The 22,992-nt window shown below is 54.2% G+C and overlaps 1 protein-coding gene across 1 annotated transcript in view; it reads right to left on the bottom strand.

The window, feature by feature from the left end:
* Positions 1 to 18,984: 18,984 nt before the first annotated feature.
* The window catches only part of LOC123479024 (uncharacterized), a 58,624-nt gene continuing 54,616 nt past the window's right edge, over positions 18,985 to 22,992 (bottom strand). The window contains exons 7-8 of the mRNA XM_071220108.1: positions 19,298 to 19,786; positions 18,985 to 19,153 (exon numbers count right to left, since the gene is read on the bottom strand). The gene's annotated coding sequence lies outside the window, so the exon portion shown is untranslated. The remainder of the gene's footprint in view (positions 19,154 to 19,297; positions 19,787 to 22,992) is intronic.

The raw sequence follows: 22,992 nt of genomic DNA, 5'->3' as shown, positions 1-22,992 counted from the left end.
CTTGGGCTGCTGTGGATAAGAACACTGCAGGGAGCACAGGGGTGCACCTGTCTCTTCAAATGAGTGTTTTGGAGGTCTTCGGATGAATACCCAGAAGTGGGGTTTCTGGGCCTGTGTTATATTTTAAACGCTTTCTTCTTCAGGCACTTCGTAAACACAGTCCACAGTGTCCACAGTCACTGTGTACGTCAGTCTCATCGGGTCACAGATGTCACTTCACCTCCTGGAATGTAGGAGCTTGGCCGCCGTGGGGCCTGCTGGAAGGTGTCAGTCCTGACGCCCCCTCCCCCCACAATGCCCTGAATCCTTGCCTGTTTCTGGGTTTTATGGACACAGGGGCGAGGAGCACGTGTTGTCTGTTCACTTTGTTGAGTGACAGCCTGCACGGGGGTGAAACAGGCGGTCTGAAGTCGGACACCTGAGCTCCCACGGGAATGCCTGCTGTGGTGTGGAGGTGATGGGGAGACTGGGATGAGCGGGAGAGGATCAAGAGACGGGGGGCGGGGGTGTGCGTGTGTGATATCAGGAAGGTCAGGAGGTGCATTTACTCGCTCAGAGCCGGAGGTGTCCCTTCCCTGTGCGTAGCAGAGGAACAGAGCACATTCGTTCGTGAACTTGCCCTAGCACATACTGACGGATTTTCCAAGATGCATCGAGGTGTTTCTGCTAATAGCAATAGACTGTAACCTTGAAACGAGGGGAAAGGAGGAGGTTATGGCTTGTTTACTTTAGGATGGAAGTTCACCCTAGAAAAGAAAGCAGGCCTATTTGTAACAAGGGGTGGTTCAAGAGCCCTCACGGTGGCCTCTTGGCAGAAGAGAGAGGGCACCTGAGTTGTCTGACCTCTTCTGTTGGCATGGCAACGGAGAAAAGTGCCCTCAGGCTGGGTGCAGAGCTGACAGCTCAGACAGGAAGCTTCCTCCCCACAGTGCAGAGCTCTGCAGGGCGCTCCCCGAAGACCTGGGTCCCAGCCCTGTGCGTCCTGAGCAAAGCACACCAGCGCCAGCGGCCGCCCTCTGGGGCACATTCCCTCGCACTCACCTGCTGTCTTCCTCTCCTGGGGCTGCTGGAACCAAGGGCCACAAACAGGGTGGCTTAGATAGCAGAAGGTCAATGTCTCTCGCTTCTGGAGTTGGCAGCCCACGAGGGACCTCACTCAACCACGCTGGCAGCCTGATCTTGGGCGTCCAGTCTCCAGAACTGGGAGGACGACATTCCTGTTGCTGATGAGCTTCCCAGTCTGTGTTGTTTTGTTACAGCAGCCAGAATGGACCGAGACGTATACTGTCTTCCTGCCTGAACGTCTGGCCCGCTTCCAGCCAGGACAGGTGCCCTGGTTCTGAGGTCAGTTCATGGTCTCTTTGAGGCATGAGCTTTCCCATCAGAGTGTGAACTCAGGAACGGGCGTAACCCGATAGGCGGAGCCTCCCAATGCAGAAATGCTTGTGTACAGCTTGTGTACAATTTGTGTGCAGCATTTCCACAAATACGGCCCATTTAATGGAGCCAGGCCCTGGCTGGACTGCAGGCCTCTGCGGACGCTCAGCATCTCCTGCGGGGCAGATCGATGCCTTGAGCCCCCACGAAGCCGGCCAGAGACCCTGCAGAGCAGGCTCAGACTCTGGCCAGAAGAGGAGTGCAGGGTGATGCAGGGGCGTGGCGGCAAGCCCAGCCGGGCACCTTACCCACTGACCTGCCCACCCCTCTGTAAAGGTTGCTTTGAGTTGAAGGTTGAAGATACCAGCAAATGGGCAAACATGTTCTTTGGGGGGAGCTAACATGATTGATCATTACCAATCATCAATCCCTCAGAACAGATTCGTTTATGATGCTTGTCAATCAGTCAACTGTTAAAGAAAGAAGAATAAAAACACATGAAGGTCACGATGGGTGTATGTACAGACGTGACCAATGGTTCTGCCAGTTTGTAAGGAAACTGGAACGTTGGCGTTTCTGTACGGACCGCAGTGAGCTCGGGAGGCGAGGTTCGTTGTCCACGGTGCACCGGGCGTGAGCAAGCAGCTCCGTGAAGCAGCTCTAAAGGGCCAGAGCTAGGAAGTCAGTAGTCGGTGCCACCGCGGGCGGCCTGGAGGTGGAGAACAAGCCGAGGGTATCTTGGACGCCCTGCCTGTGTGCAGGGGGCTGGAATCCTCGCTCAACTGAGCCAGGGGCTGAGCTCCCCACCCCTGGAAGCATGTGAGCAGGCCCCGAGTTCATACTAAGAGTAGGAAGTTTGAGGAGATGAGAAGTAAGGCCTCTTCCAAACCTAGAACTCGATGACACAATGAGATGTCCAACAGCGTGCCTGCGGCGTCTGCAGGCCCCACCAGGCAGCGGAGTTTGCAGAGCTCCGGGAAGAGAGCCCAGAGCGGGTGGTGGGCACGCCCTGGTGTGGGGGGGCGGCGGCGGGGCTCTTCTCTCACATGGACTTGGCTGCTCCCACGGCCCCGATCGCTCTTTGGTTTAAGGCAGCGATGACCTTCTTGGCTTGCCCACCTCAGGCTGCAGCCTCCGAGCTCAGCTGCTGCCCCGCGTTGTCAGAATCAGATTACTGGAAAGGTCAGCGCCGTTAATACGCAGTCGGCAAGGAGGGGAATGCCGGGCAGAGGTTCTGCGAGTCTCCAGGGCCTTGAGTCCAAAGCTTGGCGGTGACTTGTTTGTTGGACTGTTGCTATTATTTGCTCCGAGGTGGACAGACCCTGCTCATAAACTCCTGTAGAAGCTGACAAATGAGTGGTCGTTTAACCCCCTGGCTCTTTTTAAATCCTCACCTGAGGATAAGTTTGTTGATTTTAGAGAGAGAGGAAGGGACATGGGAGGGGGAGAGAGAGAAAGAGAGAGAAGGAGGGAGAGAGAGAGAACCACCTTGGTCAGTCACCTTCTCTATGCACCTCAAAACCCACAACCTAGGTATGTGCCCTGACCAGAAACAGAACCCGCAACCTTTTGGTGCACACGGGAGGATGCTCCAGCCACCTGAGCCGCCTGGCCAGGGCTCACCCCGCTAGTCTAGGGTGGAACACATTTCCTGAGACTTCCCAGCCAGGTGGAAACTGCTTGGCCCTAGAGGCCCTACTTCTTTGTATGCAGATGACAGTTACCTGGGGGCATTTGTGAGTGTGGATTAATCTACTAGTTTCAGACTGACACACGGGGAGTGTTGCTTGAAATAAGTGCTCCCCGAAGGGTGCCGGGGCTCAGGACGATGGCGTCAAGGGCAAGGCCAGCAATCTGAGTGCTTCCCCGCTGGGCCACTGCCCCCATGTGTGACCCAGACCAGTCACACCACCACTAGCTTTTCTGTTTTGTGAGTGGAAATTGCTTTCTCTTTAATGTAACTTGAGAGAAAATTATACTGTATAATTGATTCATAGTTAATATATTCAGGATTGTTTTTCATGTAATGAAACCCATTAACCATCAGTTTGACACCAGTTCTTAATCAGAGAGTGAGCTATTTTAGAACAATAGATAAGTGATGATTTTCTAAATTGCTAAGAACGCAGGCTGTTACATCAAGAGACTGAATTTAGTCTCACGTAGCGTGTTGCAGGGAGCTTGCCCCCGGCTTGAGTCATGACCTTGGAAAAGTTGTGTTTGCTTGCTTAGTTGCTTGCTAAATGTTTGTTTTTACCTCTCTGGACCTCAGTTTCCTTATTTCAAAACGAGCTTATATCAGGCTAGGTGACTTCCGAGGCCATTTTCAACTTCAGTGTTCTGTGAATCCGAAGGAGACAGTGTACACATAGCAGCATGTAGCAGAGAATGTATTTCAAGGACCAGCGGGTCGTGGTGAACAAAATGCCCACTGTCTGAATCACTTATGGCCGTGAGTTCGGGCCGGCCCCAGGCTGCCATCTTTAATCACGTAATACCAGAGAAAAGCAAGTCATTACAATACGATTTTTTGGCTATTTGTTTGTCAAGAAGATTAGCTGTGGATTAGCAGACAGTGGGCGCTTTAAGAATCGACACTCAGGAACAGTCTGTACCAATACACGAATTGTGTCCCGTTTTATAGTGTTGCCAGGGGAAAGCAAGCCAATGACAAACTCTCCTGGCTTCCCGGTTTGGTCCAGAGTGGCCTTGGTTCTCAGCTTATTTGAAAATGAAAAAAACCAAACCAAGCCAAACCACATTAGTTATCCTGAAAATGATTGCTTTGGAATAGAGAAGGCAACAGCAAGTAAGTAACATGTTCTGATCAAGAAACCTCACTCAGTCATTACTACTATGAGCAACAATTAGTAACAAGGCAGAGAAGGAGAGAAGAAAGTCATGAACTGTTACTATAAAGGGAAGTCCATTCCTCACCTTCATGCGCGTTTGCTAAAGTGTTGGACTCTTTCCCAGAGATGTGGCGTCGGTCTGTTTCTCAAATCTATACGTTTCCCAACAAGACACTCTCTTGTCTGGATTGAATGAAAGAAGCACTAAGAGAGGGCCGACGCTCACTCAGGCCCTGCAGGATCCGAGCCCAACCCCCACCCCCAGCACTGCGTCTTCTGAAACCTTCACAGCTTTCCGTTTATATGGATACTTAATATTGTTTATACGAAAGGCATGCACTGTGTTCCAGCTCCATCAGGATACAGTTGTTTGCCTGCTCTATTGCAGGCGGCACCACCCTCGGGACATAAGAGATGCTCAGTAAACATTTGGGGAGTGAAAAATGTAGATGGTAACCACTCCCAACTGTAGCCCATTCACCCATGAAAAGAACTACTATCACCTCTAAAATTATGATGCACTTGAATGAGAAGATGCAATTTGAACTATCAAAATTCAGCGACATAAAACCTTTAGGAATGCTGTTTGGTGCATTTGCCTTTATTACTAATGCAAATGAGTCATTTTATCACTTTAAAAATACACTTAGGTTAATGCAGGCGAAATGGCACCCCGGGCTCACCCACCGATCCAACTGCATTAGCCACACATGGGCCTGTGACTCAAACATTCTCTGGACAGCTGAGGATCCGAGAGACACCGAAAACGCCCGTGTAAATTCCCGGCCTCGTCTGCGCACGGCGGAAGCTCTATAAATAACCCTCCCAAGTAGAATAAACCTCTGCGAGGCTGGGGCTAAAGTCAGCGGATTGCCTAAACTAAATTTCTGCGTGCAGAGCTGGGCAACGGGGAGACCCGGGCCGGGGCCCAGCATTCGGCAATGTCCCGAAGCTGCAATGTATGCGTGAGTCCTGGTCAGGACTTGGCGTGCTTCCCGGAGGGCAGGCTCCCGTCCCCCGTGCTGTGGACACGGACAAGCACCGGACGGAGAAGCGGGACCTGGCGGTGTGCATGGGAGGGCCGGGGAGGGCTCCTCACCAAGATGGAAACGGGTAGCTCAGTGTCAGCCCTTCCGAAGCGTTTGCCTAAGGCCAGCCCTGAACGCCAGCCTGCCGCGTGTGCACGGATGCAAGAGCCTCGGCACTTTCTTGCCCTGGTTAGACTCGGGGGGTCAGGTGCCAGTTCTGGGCGCGGTGGGCTGTGTTACACAAGCGAAGCCACATCTCTTGTCACGTGCAGGGGGCTGTCCCGATCCTTGTCCCTGGGGAGAAACTCCATCTCTACCTTCCAGGGTGTTTGCTCTACAAGTGAATATACTGGAAACGTGAGAGGCTCGTGAGAAAATGTCCCAACACATGGATGTGATGTTCCAGGGACAGAGACAAACGTGCGTGTGAATGGGTGAGTGCGGGAATGAGAAGGACTAGGTGATACGGCAGGGGACTCAAAGCCTGGCCGCGAAGATTGGTAAGGAAGGCTGTGTTTGGCAGGTCTGTTAGGGAAGACTTTGAAGAGAAGGTCACACTTGAGCCCGAACCAGTTGAAGGACAGAGTCATACCAACGTCCACTGCGAGAGCATTCCAGGATGAAAGAACCCCTAACTTGAAGGCCAGATGCAGGAGGGGAAGGCGTGACGTGTTCAAGGAGCAGCAAGAAACCCAGTGCGGCGCCGGCAGAAGGCTGCGTGGTGGGGGAGGAGGTGGAGGTGGGTCGGGACCCACGGTGAGCCTCAAGCCCCTTGTGCCCAGGGTGGGCTTTTCTTGGGTGTTGAATCTGACAGGCTGCCCCTGCAAATGAATAAATGAATAAACGAATGAATGCTTTCCCCTTGTTTCCTTGAATGGAATGATGAAAAAGGCTCTAGGAGGGAGGGTGGCTGAGAAATCCTCATCCTGAACCACAGCCTGTCCTGGAGGGGTCAGGGCCCCAAGGAGAAAGGCAGAGAGTGGCAGCCGCGAAGACGGGAGACGGTGAGACCAGACACGGGGGTCTGAGGCGGCGAGCAGCACGGAGAGCCAGCTGAGGACCTGGAACTGGGTTCCGGGGTCTGAGTGGCCGAGACCCCGTGTTCCCCGAGAGGAGCCCACAGCCGCGTCCAGGGAAGCAGCTGCTCCCCACCACAGTCCCCACCGCCCCAGTCCTCCGGTGCCAGCCAGCTCCCTCGCTGTCTGCGCCCCAGCATCCCTCCTCCCATCTCCTCCTCCCGTCTTCTTCAGTTTCACTTCCTGAACACATTTGTCTTCTTCCTGTCTCCTGTTGGTAATTCCGCTTCTCATGTCTCTGGTCTTACTACCCTTCTGCCCCTTTCCTTTGCTTACCTTTGCCGCCCACCCAACCCACACTGGGGAAGCCCCAGTCAGGGAGACAGTGGGAGGCGCAGGTGGGGGTAAAAGGCCCTCCCTTCTCAGACTGGGCAGAGCTGGTACCCGGAGGATGACGGGGGAGGGAGGAAGCCTGTGCACTCCATCAGCACCACAGTGGAAGGGACCTGTTGCCCCGTCTCCCGGGGGGGGGGGGGCTGTGCCAGCAGAGACACATGGTGTCTGGCACATGCCGGGTGCTTTGGGACCGTTGGTGCCATTGACGCCAGTGCTCTCACCATCACCCCGGTCACCCGGGAGTACGTGGCACGTGCTCTCAGCTCTCACTGAAGCGGCACTGCAAAGCTGGTTTTTCTTCTAGGGGCTCCAGGAGGAAAGTTGTTTTGTTTGTCCCAGGCCGCGGTTGCCATGGCAGCGTGGAAACGGGTTTCTGTGTTTTCACCACCACACCACAGAATCTGTGATGGATGAGATGTAAGCAGCATCAGGTCAGAGGACACTTCTAGAAAGAACCTACAAAGTAAAGCACCAGGAGGTCGAAAGCAAGTGGCAGGCCCGTGGGTGTCACCCACAGCTGGCTGTCACGGATGCTCCTTTTCTTCCGACGTCCCTCCCCACGTGCCCCTCCCATGGGACAGGGACCCCGTCACAGGCAGGGGGGCCCCGTTGTCCATACGGGTGGGCGGGGTGGGAGGGAGTCAGAAGGGCTCCACGTTCGATGTGACCCTGCATCTCGAACGAGGGCTGTGAGGGTTGTTTGCTATGAGGAGAGGTGCAGTGGCCCAGCGGTGGGCGAGGCTCGCTGGGGAGCACCGAGCAGTCCAGCGTGGCGGGTGTGGGGATACACGGGCAGGCGGTGGGGAGACGGGCCCCTCAAGGGAGGAGGCTGTGGGATTATTGGCTGGGAAGTCACTTCCGCAGGTGTCCGCAGAGGGATCATGTGGTCTGTTGTTCTGGAAGAATGTGCCTTTCTATTCGGTCACGGTGAATTGTCGAAGAATGAGCCTGTGTCTCTGTTGGAGCAATGCACATGTGTGTGGACGCACAAAAATAACTGTGTGCACACACATATATGTGTACACGTGTGTACATGTGCACACACATGTACCTATAAAGCTGCCCCCAGCCCCACTCCCCCGAACACGGTAAGAAGTCAGTAGACAGTTGTTGTTGCCTCAGAAAAATAAATGGATTCCGAGGAAAAGATTTTTCATTTTTAAAGTTTGTTAGGGTTCTCTTTTTCGTTTTAAAAGTGAGCCTTTTGTACTACAGAAAGTTAGAAGAAGCAGAACAGAGAGACATAAACATGTTCACATCTTCCAAAGACTTATTGTTGCTACTACGGTCCCTTCCTCCAGCTGTTTCCCTGCGCACACATTTTGCCGGTTTGTTCGCGACCCTGCCTGTGAGTCTGAAGGATCTCAGGCTGCGGAGCAGGAAATGGGTTCCCAGGGCTTCAGCTCGAGGACAGTCATGAGGCTCACCCAGCAGTGCTCAGGGCTCTGCTGCGAGCTGTCCGGTGCTGTGCTAAGTGCCCGGCAGAGCAGGAGCCACACGGGCGCGGACACCACCACTCACTGCGTGCCCTCCTCTGCGTGGTCCCGCGCCACCGAAGGCTCCCTCCGAGGGGCCTTCGAGCTCTTGTTGTCCAGACGCTAGTGCTTGTTGGTTGAAGCTATCAGGATGTAGTCAGGGCTGGCTTCTTTCTCCTGGTTTCTGGATCCTTCCTCTAGCAGCCCGTGCTGCCCCCGCCCCCTGCCACCCTGGCCGCCCCAAGAACAGGAAACGGAGGTGGCTCTGCCAAAGCCCTCAACCCCAGCAGGCTCCTTCCTTCCTGCCACAGGGGTGGGAAGACATAAGGGCAAGGGGAGCAGGCCCCTCCGGGCTGAACGCACCACGTGTCGCTAATTGTCTCAGAAAAACACAGTCCTTGCTCCTCCTTCCCCACCAAAGCAGCAGCCACCCCAGCATGGAAAGCAAGCGGGAAGCCGGGCACAGCTGGAGGTACTTCTGCAGTTGGACCTCCAGCGCCCTGCGTCCATGGCGGGGGCGGTGCCTGGTCTCCCAGGGCCGACCTCGAATCGTATTTCCTTCCTCGGGCCACATCGCGTCTCCAGTTGCATCTTTAGAAAGACAGTGCTTCGCGTTAGGGAACTGTAGATTCTCTAAATCCTGTGTTTAAATGGACTAAACGTTAGCTGCGCTGGATCACCTCAAAGAGTTATTAGTTAACGATCGCGCCGTGGTCACATCGGCCAGATCCCCCTGCACCTGCTAAGTGACGTCGCCAGAGGCTGGCTGGGCGGCGTGGATGGGCAGTCTCAGCACGTCCCAGGCAGCCTGGGTCTGTCTCAGCAGGGCGCCTCTCAGCAGCCAGGCGCGGCCTGAATCGTGTGAGGGGAAATATTCCAAATCCTGCTTTTTTTTTTTCTGTCTTGTTTTGCATCTTACACAGCCTGGGAAGTCAAGGTTATTCTCACAGTAACCGGTAGTTCTGTGAACTTCAGCACCCATTCAGGCAGCCACATTTCTCCATCAGCTGTCCCCAGGGCTTTGAAGCTAGGAAATTTCTTGAACTCTGGTTAAACATTAGACAGCACGAGCCTCTTGGAGTGGGCAAACCATAAACTGTCCAGCAGAGTACAGGAGAAAGAACCTTGGACTTGGGGCCAAAAAGGAGGAGTTCGAGCCATTTTTAGTGCCTTGACCTTGAGCAAGCCTTGACCTTGAGTAAGCACTGCTGCTCTGGTTTTCCGTGTCGTTCGGAATTCTGCTTTATTGTAATCGCCAAGATAAAACAGGCTCCCCCTGTCTTTTCTCCCAGACCCGGCAACATGGGTTCACCCTCGCTTCTGCGGTCTCCCTGTGCTGTGTACAGATGTATATCATGGAGATGTCGGGAGACGTCATTTTTGTCTCCCTCACGAAACCATGCTTTGATGCCCGCCAAATCACTGGCTCCCCGGCCTGTCCAACTACAACAGGGAGGTCGCCAGAAGCCCTCCGCGAGGGCTGCCCGGGGGCTCCATCCACGCTCCCTAAGCCGCGAAGCTCTGCGGTTCTCTAAGGTGGGGTCGATGTTTGTGGAGCACTATTTCGTTGCTGAGGGGGGCACGTTTCACGAAAGGCGAGGAACCCAGGGCAAGGGAACAGAAGCCATCAACTGTGATTAGCTGGGCAGGGAGGGGAGGCGGTGGGGGAGGTGGAGTGGCGGGGAGGGCGGGAGGGAGACTTTGAATTCTTACTCCGCGTCAGTATTCAATATTAGAAACGTGGGTGATTTTCGTGTTGATACGTCTTCGAGTTTTTTTTCAAATTAGAGAAATGCATGCCTGGCACAGCTGTCAGCTCCTCGGTGCTCACCTGGGGGCCGCGGGCACGTGGCAGGTGTGACTGAACCCGAAGCTGGTCCTGCTGTGTTACTACGTTGTCATAGATTAAGAACGGTAAAGCTTTTCTCACTTCTATATTGCACTTTCATCTCTCTGTTTATTAGTTACTGTATTCTCACAACTCTCCTGGTGTTATTATTATTAACTATATTCAATGAAAAGGGAACCTGAGACCCAAGAGATTCAATAAGTTGCCCAAGATTTCACAGGCAGTACACAAGTCAAGGCTAGACCTCGAGAGGCCCGACTGGAGCTCTTCGTGGAGGTGAACACCGTGGAACGGTCCCCGAAGTCAGCCTTCTGCACCCTCCATCCCTGGCGGAGACCGGGGCTTCCAGGAGAGCTGCTCCCTACAGACAGATGGCCTCCCGTGACTCGTGTGTCATCATTGAGTCCCAGACCTGGCTGAGAGCACACCGAATTCGGAGTCAGATGACCTCCTGGCTTGAGCCTGGGCCGTGCCGCTAACTAAGCTGTGTGACCTTGAGGAAGGTCACTTCACCCTCCCGAAAGTCAGGAGGCCGCCGAGGCCGGAATGGCCCCCACCTTGCTCTCAGGAAGCCCGTGAACCTGCAGCGTGGGCAGAGCGGCCTTGTAAACGGCAAGACGCCTCGTGAATGGCGCATATGTTGCTGGCTTTCAAGCTCTGGAAGGCTTGTGGGCAGAGGCACAGCTTCCCGAGGCCCCAGGGAGACCAGAAAATCTCGGAGGAAAGGAAAAAATCACTCTCAGGAGGGGAAAGGAATGTTCCCACTCTGTGGGCCACCTCCGTCTGCGATAATTGGGCCCCAGGGTCCTTTAGTCCCTGTTTATTTTTCCCTCCTGGGACAATGACGCCTGCCCCCCCCCGCATGCCACCCGGCTGTGACAGTAATTCAGTCTGTGCAGCCAGCTACAGAGCAAAGGAATTTCGCTCCCTGGGTCCTTCGCCTGAGGCTTTGCAGTGGCCTCCAATGCCCTATAAATGCCTCTGTCCTCGGTCACTGAAAGAGAATCGTGACAATACTGAGCTTTCTGTAAGGCTGGTAAAATTGTTTCCCCCGAAGAACGCTGTTGCAAATGGATCAGGGGCCTGAGATTCTTCCCTGGGTCACGGGAAGTGCGGGTTAGCTAGCACACGAACTTCTGCCGTGTGTCCCACAGTGCCTCAAAATACCGCTGCCGGCCCACACGGCAGCCACGCGGCTCGGCCGCCCGTCTGCACGTACCGGAGCGCTGGGAACTGCGTTCTGGGAGGTGCACCTAGTGGTCCACGGAGGCAGTCTGGGCAGAGGAGGAGCGTCCCACGGGGCAGGGCAGCCCGCCCAGGGCGATGAGCCACACCCAGGCCTGTTACCTTTTGTGGTAGTTGTAGACATAAGTGTTGTTGGCATGCAACACTGTATTAGTTTCGGGGTGCCATACAGGAATCCGGTGTTTCTGCGTGTGACGGTGTGGTCACCCCACTGGGGCCACTGGTCCTCTGTCACTGCACAGTTACCAACTGCAGTACAACGGACTGTGGTCCCTTCACCTTTTCCACCCCTCCCCCCTCCCCCCTACCCTTCTGGCAGCCGTAGGCTTAATCTCTGATTCTCTGAGTCTGTTTTTGTTTGGTTTGTTCCCTTTTTTCTTAAGAGTCCATATATGAATGAGATCATGTGGTATTTGTATTTCTCTGTCTGGCTTGTTTCACTTGGTGTAACCCCTTCTCGGACCACCCATGTTGTTGCAAATAGCAAGATGCTGCTCCTTTTCTTACGGAGCTTTATTACTGAGTAACGGTCCAGTGTGTGTGGTGTAGGGGTCACATCCTGTCCGTTCGTGGGGTCACTCCGTGTCGTGGCTGTTGTAAACAATGCAGCAATGGGCGTGGAGGTGCGTATATCTTCTCAAATTAGTGATTTGGTTTTCTTTGGAGGGATACCAGAAGTGGAATTGCTGGGCCACATGGCACATCTATTTTTAATTTTTTGAGGTAACCGCATACTGCTTTCCACAGAGGCTGCACCAGTCTGCATTCCCACCAACAGTGCACTGGGGTTCCCCTTTCTCCCCATCCTCGCCAGCACTTGCTGTCTGTCGACTTTCCAACACTTGTCATTTGTCAACCTTCTGATGATGGCCATTCTGACGGTGCGAGGTGATATCTCGTTGTGGTTTTAATTTGCATCTCCCTGATGATTAGTGTGGTTGAGCATCTTTTCATATGTCTATGGGCCGTCTGTATGTCCTCTTGGTAGAAATGCCTATTCAGGTCCCCTGCCCACTTTTTGATTGGATTATTTTTTTGGCCTCTGATGGTTGCAGGCTTGGAGTCACAGCTGGCCGGACTTACTGACTTGCTGAAGAGCCCTAAAAACGAATTTTCTCTCCAAGGGCCTGCTTCCCATCCTGACACCTATGGGTCACCATCCCCTCGCTCCCCAACTCAGGGACCGCCAAGCTGTGCGAGAGGACAGATGTACACACTTCCTAGGGACACACACGCAATGGAGACAACAGAGGTTTCCAAAACACAAATGGCAGATGGGGCCCCGGGGAACCCAGGGAGGCGAATGGCGCCGTGCCCCCTGCAGCTCCCCGCAGCGGTCCTCCGTGGTCTGGGAACGGGGCTACTTGGTCAGGCTGTCCATCGAGCATCCACCCAACGGGGGCCCTCTCCTTATCTCCATCCCAGGCCCGTTCCCCAGGGAGACTCTTCATTTCCTCCTCCTCTCGTGCTGTGGCCTTGTCCCTGGGAAGCATCCCTTCCTGTGAGCCCAAGGCCAGAGGGGTGCTGTCGTGCTCACAAAAAAAAGGGAACCACTCTTCTCTGTAGCCTTTTCTATTTCTAGTGCACGTGTCTCCCAGACCCCGTGTGGAGTTGTTACCCGTTCCCAGAAGCGAGCTGAGTCTCTACAACGGTGAAACTGGAGAAAACCATTCACTACTTGCACTTCTCCTCTCGACTGCCTCACTGCCAGTAACTAACTAGAGAATATCAATACTGAACTTAATCGTAAAGTTGAATGCAGCTCAGGGGAGAAACCGTGGTCCCTGGAGAAAGGCAATAGAGCCAGAGAAGGGGAACGAGTAAGAAGGAAAGAAAATGTTTCTCTGTGCCCTTCTGTATCGTAGGGACTAGAACGGATGTGCATAGAGCCACCTCGCCTTATGGAGCAGATTTCTGCTTGAAGGTAGTGAATTATGTACGGAATGCTTAGAAAACTGCCTGGCATCTTGCTGGGGGGACTCGCGCTGGTCCTTCCTGTCTGTCCCCATGTGTGGTGACCCTCGGCACTTTTGAACACCTCGGCTGTGGCACTTACAGGGAATCTCAGTCCTATCAAGGTTCCTTCCAGAGTGAGACTCCTCATCATTGCTGCCTCCCAGCGTTTCGCGCCCCCAGAGGCTGTCAGCAAAGTGGGAAAAGGTATCGGGAACTGAGTCCTCGTGCATGGGAGGATCATAGTTTTTGCTCAGAGGTTAGGACCTTCTGTAGTGTCCTCATAGCATGCCACCTGTTCCCTCTCGTGACACCCATCGCTCTTGTAATGAGTCGACTAGAACCCGCCATCCCCGCAATGATAACTCCCTGAGAGCAGTTTGGGTCTAGGGGCCGGGTTTGGATCTGTCTTTGTCACCCCTGTGTTCCTCACGCCTCAGACAACGCCTGACACATAGTGCCACAGTAGTTACATGCACCCGTAGCCCAGGGTGACAAATGCAGTTGATTCTCATTGCTCAGCATAGCTGTGTTCTCCGTCTCCACAGACCCTGGATCACTGACCCCTGACCCGTTGCTCCGAAGGGAAAGAGATGCAGGGTTAGCTTCCTGTGAGCCTCTGGTCCAGCATTGTCATCCAGCGGTACTTATGTGCCCTTGCTTTCGGGATACTTCCTTTTAAAGACAACTTTTTAAATCTGCGTTGTTGATTTGTTAACACGGGGCTCATGGCCAACAGCTCGGTAACTCACGCCTACACGAAACTTACCCAACACGTGCATGCTGTCTGTGAGGCCTGTCACTGTCTTCTTGTGGTCGGGGACATTGGACAGCGCTTTTGCACTGGTCTAAATGCCCTGGGAGTCATCGTCAACAGGGAAATCACCAACAAAAACACACAAAAATGCAAAGGACTTGGCACTACGTGGACTGTAAAAAGGCCGCATTTACAGTATGGAAGCTGAAACCAGTGTGTTGCCTTAGGTGACCTGAGCCAGGGATGTGTGTGCCGGTGGTTCAGTTTTTCTCTCTCTGCTCTGAACATGCTCAGGAATGACCACAAAAGCAGCATGAGTGTGAATTTCGGAGTTACAGACACCTTTGAGCAAACAGGTGAACTGGAAAATACAGACTTGGTCAACAGTAGAGACTCACTGTGCTTGGCAAACCTTCAGAGTCCTGCCTCATCGCTATGCTATGTGCGAGACAGGCTTGGTTCAAGAGCAAAACACTTCACCCTCCTTCATTGATTAGTTCCTGCCAGATGGTACGCGGTCTGGGAACGCTCGAGACACAGGCTCTGAAGTCAGCCGGCCTGGCTTCAAACCCCATCTCGGCCGTTTACGACTTTGTGCTATTTCCTTGACTTCTCCAAGCCTCAGTTTTCTTGCCTGTTAAATGGGAACATTAATAAAACTTCCCTAAAAGGCTTGCTATGGTGACTAAGAAACTCTTAGAGGATTTAATGTCCAAGACGGTGACCACAGCTGAGAACACCGTATTGGATAATTGAAATGTGCTGAGAGTAGAACTTAAATGGTCTCACCAAAACCAGGTGTTAATTAACTCAATGGGGGAATCCTTCCGGTGTATATGGAAACCAAATCGTTACACTCTATACTTTACTATCTTATAATTTTGTCAATTACACCCCAGTAAACCTGGAAAAGAGAAAATAATGGGGAAAAACGGGGGAGACACTGAGCATCGTGCCTGGCATCGTGCTCAGCCACCGGTGTCCCACCTGCGAGGGCATCTCTGAGCCTCTGTGCTGCTCTGTCAGGCTCGTCGAGGCCGTGCCACAGAGCTGGGCGTCTCCTAGAATTCGTATTCTCTCCGGGTCTCTCTGCCTCTAGATTTTGTGTTCTTCTTGGGCTCGAAACGTAGATAGGAGATTTTTTTTTCTCTTATCCATCTTTGCCAAGAGCCAAAATGTCCCTGTCCCTGTTGTCTGCCCCCAAACAGAAGCTGCTGATGTGGCAGCTGCTCCTGTTAGTTCCACACGCATCCGAGCTGGGCCTGGAATCACCCGTGTCAGGACTGAAACTACACGGCAAAGCCCTCCTAGGACAGCCCGAAGCGGTGCGATCTAGACGCGGCTGCCCTGGCCGATGCTGGCCTTGCATGCGGGGCGAGGACGGGTAAGCCAGGCCCAGCGCTCAGAAGATGGAGGTAATGAGTGACGGTCTGACCATCACAGCAGCACAGGACTCGGCTTCTGGGAGAATCCTTAGACGTCATCGGCCTTAATGTCCTCAGCCTGCTGGACAGATCTCCTTTAAGGCCTTGTCTTTGTCCACCCGGTTTCCTTGGCTGGGCCCCACTGAGACCGACATCTGGAATTAATTGGGCCACACGACAGGGAGGACCAGGTTTTGCCTCATTGCGTTTGACAGGACAAAGAAGCACACGCTCAGACAACAAAGAGCGGGCACTGTGAAGGGGAGGGGACGCAAGTGGGAGGGAAGGTTGGGTTGCTTTTCCTGTCTGAATGTCAGCCTGAGCTGTCCCCGTCCCGGGAGAGGGTGCGGTCGAAGGGAGCCCGTGGCATCTCCTCCACCCCACTGAGGACCTGCTTGGAATCTGCTTGGGAGCCCCGTGTCCACCTGTTCATGCTCCCGTTGGCCTTTTACGAAGCACTTATGGGAAACATTTTGAATTAGAAGCCACCTTCCCGGGTTATGTGAAGAGTTAACATGAAGAGTTGAGCTCTTTTCTGAAACACATTACGATTTGGAACTGGACCTCTTTGAGTCCGAGTTTACCTGTAAGATAAAGCAAAGACCAGATGACCCCTAAAACTGTGTCGGCGCTAGTGTTTCACCAACAGGCCTGCGTGCGACTCCACGGTTGATCGGATGTCAGAAACTCAAGATGGGACAGGCTGACGGCTGGCAGCCGGTCCTCTGGGCTGCCCACTCGGCCTGACTCCCTGCTTCCACTCGACACACCCCACCCAATCCTCAGCTCGAGCACTTCCACCACGACCCTCTTCCTTAAACACGGCTCTGACCGTCCGACCCACTCGACCACACACCTGCAGGGACTCCTCTCTGTTTACAGGACACACTCCAAACCACGCGGCCCAGCCTTCCACAGGCTGATTTCTGACTGCGCCGTTCCACCCCCTCCACCCCAACCAGGGCATTCATCTAAGGTGACTCCATAGTCCTCAAACAGTGGCCTTCACACTTCTGCTCCGGCCCCAGGTTCAAGTTTGGGCTCCCATGCAAACCGCCCCCCCACCCCTTGCTAATCCTCTCCACTGCTGACTGATCACACCGCTCCCTTTCCTGCGGGGCCCACTCAAGTCTGGTGTCTTTCGGTCGTCTTGTATCTAGAGAGAAAGAAATCCTTCTTTCTCCCGTGCAGGGTATTTGTAAACAAACGTTGAGCGCTCATCACAGAGTTGTACCGAAGTTACTCAGACGCGTTGTTCCTTTCAGTCAGCTTATGAAATCTTGAAGTCAGCAACCGTGTACTTTTTTCTTATCCTGACCCGAGGACCTGTTTATTGATTTTAGAGGGATGGGAAGGGAGGGAGAGAGTGAGGGAGAGAAAGCTCGGGTGGTTGCCTGTCATTCGGGCCCCGGCTGGGTACCAAACCTGCAATCCGACAACCGTGGGCTTTCCATCCCTGCGGCGCCAGTAGCTCCAGAATTAAGCTGTATACATTGGTGATCAATAGTTGCTTTTTAAAGGCAGATTCCATTGATTTTCTCTCAGTCACTTCAGGGCCGAAAAGAGGCAGTGGGAAGCAGAGATCCTCCAAATTGTGTGCCATCCCCCCTCAGGCCAGCTGAGCCCCTCCCCACAGAGCCAAAGGGGCCAGGACGCAGGGGCCTCTGACTGTGCCCCATTTCTGCCCAGGGGCCTCCCCACGCTCAGGACAGGCATGGAACTGGTGACAGGGTGTGGAAACCAAGCCTGTCCCGGTCGAGCGTGAAGTCCCAGAGTAGGTGCCAGCCTTCCCAAAAGTTCCTGCTGAACCAGTTCTCTCAGCTACGCCTAATGCTCTCGCTTTGGGAGGGACAAGCTCTGAGCATTACTGTCGGCTCTTCTCTTCGAAACCTCCTCCCTCGGGCGGATTGTGCCACCGGGTCCCTGGCCAGGAGCTCAGCCTTCTGCGTCAGGTGGCCCAGGCCTGCAGTGCGCCTGCCTGTGGGGGAGAAGAGGACTCCCCTAGAAAGACTCCGCCAGAGCCCCTGGGAAGCAGCAACAGGGTGCCTCTTGTCCAGCCCACATGGCTGTGACCCATTCAGGGTGTAAGAGACATTGTGTCCTCTGACTGTTTTTCCACACTTGTAAAGACCATGGGGACATGGAGTGCCTGGGGGAGGTGGCGAAGGAGGATAGGAACAAGATTAGTGGGAGACCCGGCAAGATGGCTGCTGATGTCACACAGAAGTGTCTCTGGGTCTGTGAGAAATTATCTCCAAAACACTCCCTTGTAAATGCACACAAGTGACGTGACTGTCGGGTAAAGCCATCGAGCCCTCAGGCGTGGCCTGTGGGATTAGTTTCAGCTTTCCAGCTGGTAGGTTACCTAAGCTGTAGAGAGAAACGCCAGCCCATTCTCCTTTGAGAATCCCTAGCCCGTTCCCCGTCAGTTCCGCTCACAGACGCACTCACTCCCCAGTGCTCGTGAACCACGAAGTTGATCTTCTCACACCACGGAGCCGGGTTCCCCGAGCCACTGGGATTTGGGGCCCTTGTGAATGTAAAAGCCGGGTCCCAGAGAGGACGAGTGTGAGTCCCCAGAGGCCCACAGCCAGCGTTAGAGCGCAGATACCCAGCCCAACCTGCCTCTTCTCCGCCACACCTCCATCCCACGGGCGTGATGCGTTCTGCTGTCGTTCTGTACTCTTCTCCCCCCTCCTGATTCTGCCTCGGTTTTCCAGAGGCTGGCAACCTGAGCTCTGCACCCCTCAGAATCCCTACCGGTCATGGGGTCGGTTACAACCGTGAAAGGCAGGTGCAGAGCCTGGAAAGCAGAGGAGAGCAGAACCTTGCATCTCGGTGACAGCAGGAGGCAGGTGTGTGAGTGAGTGGTGTGGACTTCGGGAGAAAGTGGTGTGCATGGTCGGGCAGCTGCCAGGCGTCCTTCTTCCAGTCATGCCCCTGGGTGTTGCAGCCTCGAAACATATCAGTGACAGTTTCCTGCAGTTCCATATGCTCCTGATTTCTGGAAAACCAACGGTCACCTTCCCTGACCTTTGTTCCCCCAGCCCCAGCCTCCAGTTTCCCGTACTAGGTCCCACCCATCTCCCTGTACACAGAACGGTGTAGACTCCTGAGTCCACCCTGACAGGGGCTTTGCTCTGCAGGTTGCTCCTCAACGATCAGTCACACCTGTGGCTTTCAAAGGCAGTGAGCGGGTGCAGGGCGTGTTCCAGGTGAGGGGGAATCCGCCCCAGGGGCTTCACCTGCTGCTCTCAGAAAGGGCCGGCCTTCTTTGTCAAGGTCAGAGTTATTCTCCTGAGCAGCGTGGCTCAACGTGGAAGTGCTCTGAACGCGTAAAGCGAAGGATCTGGGTCCGGTTGCTTCCTTAACGCACAGGTAGTCGCAGGCGCGGAGACCATAGCACCGGACCACATGCGTGTAGGGCAGGCGTTGGCAAACTTTCGCGTGCCATGGGTGCTCTCAGCAACCTGGCAAACCTTCAGTCTCCCTTCTTAGAATAATGTTTTAAATGCATGAAATGAAATATTTGTTACAAAGGAAAGCAACCTAAATATTACCAAGAAAAGCAACTCAAAATACTAAAAATCAAATGGTGCTATGAGTGAATATTGTATTTATTTGCTAACTAAGAAGTCACAGCGTTGGACTGTACTGTGTATCCAGTAACAACCACAATTCCAGAGTAGTGATGAGTCTGCACAGTTTTGATATAAGTCTTCAACCCTTGTAACGTGGTGGGTGGGCTTTCTGGTGGTGACTTGCGGCTTGCTTCCTGTAACTGTGACAGAACAAAGCGATAATCTCAGGGAGACGATAGCAAAAATAATGATGTCATTTTTTCCCCATTCAAGTTCACGGACCAAGGTTAAGAACTCCTTATCTAGATGTGTGGGAGGCCGTTCTCACCCTCCAGTGTACTTACTTGGGAGGGAGGAATCTGGAGGCTGAGATAAGCTTCAGAACCTCGGATCCTAAAATAGGGCGCGCTGGCAATCCACGATCTATAATAGGTATGTGCCGTACTCGTGAGGGAAAAAATACTCAGACATAGTAAATGCGACGGCTACAGTGTCGCCTGTGGAGGGAGAAGCCAGAGGATGGAGCAATGGCCATATTTCGGTGCCAGCACCATCGGGGACAGGTTGGACCGGGGCGGGACGGCCCCTCTTTATTGGAAGGTGGGAGAAGAGCCCCCCATGCGTCTTCTTGCAGAAGGAGGGAGGACAGGAGCTCCCCACCGTTGCCTAGAGCATTCATGGGTAAAGTCTTCTGAAACAATGATGGGAGAAGTGAAACGTAATACAATTATTCTTTAGTCTCCCTTCTGGAAGAGACGTCCCCATTTGCTGTGACCATTCTTCTTGACCTCCGTCCCACCCCGGAAAGGTGTGAGCACTGTGGGAACGGGACCCTGCAGGTGAGAAAGAGAAAATTCGATTTCTCTCATGTGGTCTGAATGATATGCTTGTGAAACCTCAGTTCCTTTGAACCACAGAAAATAGCTTGAATATTTAAACGTGGCATTTGTTCTTGGGAAACAAAATGTTCAGCTCTAGTGGTTGCCACAGCAACTGCCTGGCCTAAAAATACAGAATCTGCTAGAAGAAGACAAAGTGTGCACCCCGTGGGCAATGGGAGAGCAAAGGAAACTGGCTGTCAGGAGCAGGCCGCCAACGTGAGGGAGGAGGTTTGTCCCATGGAACAGCCTTCCTGGTGGGACAGTGCGCCCAGGAAGACACCTGTACCCCTCCTGCCCCACGGCGGTCCTTCCCCTCCCTCCTGCCTCCCCACACGGCCCCCTTTAAAACATCAGAGCCACACTGAGTGGAGGCGTGCTGAGGGCCTCCTGGTTAAGTGAGAGAGAGAGAGAGATTGAGAGAGACAGCTTGGAGTCCCGCTAAGCCGTCATCAAAGCCAACCCTCTTCTCTTTGCTCCTGTCCCCCAACATGGCCTGACCCTCGGGCTTTTTCCTTCTAAGCGAGTGGGCTGCCCTCAGGCCTCGGCTGGGATGGCCTCTTCACTAATTTCACTCAACACGTACCCCAGCCCTTCCGGCCTCTGAGTGTCACTCACACTGTCCCTGCCCTTGGACCTGTGTGCCTTCCCATCGGTCCGTCTGATGCCTCACCTCCCTGGTGGCTGTAAAGGACACCTCCCTCCTGTGGCACCTGCAGCCACTTGCTCTCCCTGGTCTCCCCTTTCTCTGAAGTGCTGTTTCAGGGAGAGCTGGCAGTGCACACATTTTGGGGGTGCATTTATTTCACCTGGATTTTAGGCTCTGGGGAGCCAGGATCTTAGCAGATGTCTACTCTGTCCCCCAGTGGTGCCCAGCACGGTGCCCACGGTGCAGCTGGTGACAAAAATCTGCTGCACCAAGTGGGCCAGGCCCAGTGACAGGCAGCACCCGCCTCTGAGGAAAGACTGTGGCTCAGGGCTCCAGGTGCACCTGCGGTCGCACAATCCCGATTCGGTGCAATCCCAGGAATGACTTGAGGTGACTTTGCACAAGCCCCTCACGCCTGCAGGGTGTCTTCCTGCAGTTCTCCCCCAACTCCGCTGCTGTCCGGAGGGTGACACGGCAGAAAGAAAGGGATTTATCAGAAGATCATGTTCCAAGTACGGGGGCATCTCAGAGCACCGTCATAGCCTGTGGCAGTAGGGAGACGAAGGGTTTGGAGCCAGAAGAGCAGATCCCAGGCCCCAGCCTCGCCCGGACTCAGCGGGGTGAGCGCAGAGCGCTGTGTTCGGGGAGAGGCTGTGCAAACAGAAAACATCACCGCGCCGTGTGCTGCCGCTTCAGGGGTGGGTCCTCAGTCGCCGCGGAATGACCCGCGGCTGCCCGGAATGATGCCTGTGACAAAATGAAGCTCCCCGTGGACAAGGGACCGACACCTGGACACCTGTGTCCTCGTTTGGATTACACCGTTTCCTCTCCTTATGGATCCATTCAGGTGATGGACGTGTTACAGGGCTCTCAGAAAGTCAGCCTGTGGTGCCGATTGTGGGTGTCAGCCGCAGGAACCCCATCCAGCCACCAAGCACCAAACTGCATTCCTCCCAACCCCCAAACCTAGGTTTAGTCCGATTTCCTCCAGGCGCGGTCTCATTTTCTGTGTTTTCTTAAACCCTGTGACATTAACAGGGCTCGTCTGCGTGGTTCAGTGGTGGCCCCAGGCAGCCATGGGTCATTGCTTTGCAATCCGGCCTTCACCCTCAGAGGGTAACACACCACATGGAGATGTTTTCTATTTGCATAGCCTCTCCCCGTGCACACAGCCCTCTGACATCCTTCACGCCTCCCTGCAGGGGCCCCTCCAGCTCCAGCCCCTCCCGCTCTCTGCTCTCTGCAGCTCAGTGTGTTTCCCACTGAGCGGAGAGACTGCCTCGGAAAGGCTGCCCAGCAGCAGCTTCAGGGGCCCTGCTGAGCTACAAAAGCCTATCAGCCTATCACGCGTGTGCCTGCCAGTGAGGGTGACCCTGCCTTCCCCCCAACCCTGCCCCCCGCCCCCCCCCCCCCCGCCCCGCCCCGTACGGGCAGACTCTGCGCCCAGGACACTGCCCTCGGGTTTGCCATCTTGTGGTTCCCTGCACTCTGGTTGCACGTCAAGTTCCTTGGAAGATTCCTGAACCGCCTCAGGCTGTGGTGGACTTTGGTCCACGTGGTCCTTGCAGAGAAGGGAAACCACCGTGCTTAGCTCTCGGCTCTTTTTGTAGCTACAGGAGATGAAGGATTCGCTTAAAACTTCCTACCCGTGTGGCCGAAAATAGCCCAGGTTCCGTCTCCAAGACTCTTAATTCACACATAGATCTTGAGGAGAATTTGAATGAACATTCCTTTGCGTTAACTCTCATAATGCCCCAGGGGTATGGGCCCACTCAAAGAAGCCTGCTAAATCCGGACCTGGCGAAAATTTTATTTTCCCATTTACCTTCTAATGGTTCGATAAGCATTCCGTGGAAGGCGACCATGACCTGGAACCAGCCTTGTGTCAGGGACAACGCAGTACTTAGCACTGAAATCTGGGGAGTGTTGGGGAGGCTGGGGAGGGGGTGCGGCCCAGGACTGGCAGCTGAGAGGGTCGGCCCGTGAGTGAGCTTGTGGACAAGGCTTTGTGATCCGCACGCACGCCCAGCCTTGGGCTGGCAGCTTGGCTCTGCCCTTTACTGCCTGGGTGCTTTTGAACAAGGAGTTTAACCTCCCTGGGCCTCAGTGTCTTCCTCTGTGAAACGGGGTGATCGCAGTCCCTCTCTGCCAGGGCTGCCGTTAAAGGACATCATGTGTATGTAGCGCACTCAGCTCAGTGCCCGGTGCGCCGGAAGGACTCGGTGAATGTTGCGAGTCAGTGGTGATGCCTCAGAGCCTAGTTATCCTGACTTCGTCTGACTCGTTCCACAAATGCTCGCTTACAGTGTGACTGGCCCCGGGTTAAGCAGCGGGCGGTATGAGATACAAGATGAGTAACCTGTGGCTGTAACTTCTGAGCAGCTTAGTGTCTGGCGTGGTCGGTGAGGGGCTGGTACTCCCAAAGGCAACTGCGGTGCCCAGTCCGAAAGCTACGGTGGGGGTCGTGCAGGGCGCTCCAGGGACAATCCAGGCTTGGGCCTTAGAGGGGCTG

The sequence above is a fragment of the Desmodus rotundus genome, chromosome 12 (genome assembly GCF_022682495.2).
Source record: "Desmodus rotundus isolate HL8 chromosome 12, HLdesRot8A.1, whole genome shotgun sequence".
NCBI lineage: Eukaryota > Metazoa > Chordata > Mammalia > Chiroptera > Phyllostomidae > Desmodus > Desmodus rotundus.
Note: the sequence above shows the minus strand (reverse complement) of the source record. Positions and strands in the feature narration are given on the sequence as shown.